We start from the raw sequence: 865 nt of genomic DNA on the forward strand, positions 1-865 counted from the left end.
CCCCCCCCTCCCCCCTGCTGCCCTGCCCTGCCTGCATTGCGCTAAAATATGCTGTCTTAAGTAAAATAAAATGTGCATGTCAATGGTTAATTATTTTTACAACTTTGTCATCACGAAATTGTTCTGTCACTCTCATTTACCAGCACAATGTGAGGCTGGCGAAAAATCCCTCGATGACATAGTTTTAAAAATATTTCAGCAAAGCCCATCATTTTTGTAGTTTTTTGAGACTTTGCACTCTCAGCCCGTTACTGACACTTTGCAAATACACAATGAACTTGCTTATACAGCAGTAATACTCACAAAATTGCACGTAATTCTCACAAATTTAGTTAGTAATACTAATTATTTTGTTAATAATTACTTAGGAAGATGATCCTAAGTACTTGCTAACAAAACAATTAGTATTACTTACTAAATTTGTGAGTATGACGTACAATTTTGTGAGTATTACTGCTGTATAAGCAATTTCATTGTGTATTTGGAAAATGTCAGTAACGGGCTGAGAGTGTGGTTTTTGGAGTTTTCCGGAGCCAGTTCGGTCTGCCTGCAGTAGGGCCCGTAGAGCGGCGCGCGAACTGCACCAGCAAAAGCTGTATATTGCAGTACACTTACGCCTATTCCAGCAGAAGCGACCCACCCAGCTAAAGGCATATAATGCCTTGTGCCTAGACCCGCAGCTCTCGACTCACTGGCACTGGCTAGACAGATTCCGTCTGTTCAATCAGTGTTCAATTGTAAACGAATAAAAAGGCCCTTTACGGCGCCAGGTTAGATAGGGGGGGGGGGTCGTCCTCGAGCAGCTAGGGAAGGAGAAAAGTGTGCAAGAGAGAGAGGGAGAGAGGGAGAAAGAGAGAGAGGGGGG

The sequence above is a fragment of the Frankliniella occidentalis genome, unplaced genomic scaffold (assembly GCF_000697945.3).
Source record: "Frankliniella occidentalis isolate FOCC.00 unplaced genomic scaffold, Focc_3.1 Scaffold306, whole genome shotgun sequence".
Taxonomy (NCBI): Eukaryota; Metazoa; Arthropoda; class Insecta; order Thysanoptera; family Thripidae; genus Frankliniella; species Frankliniella occidentalis.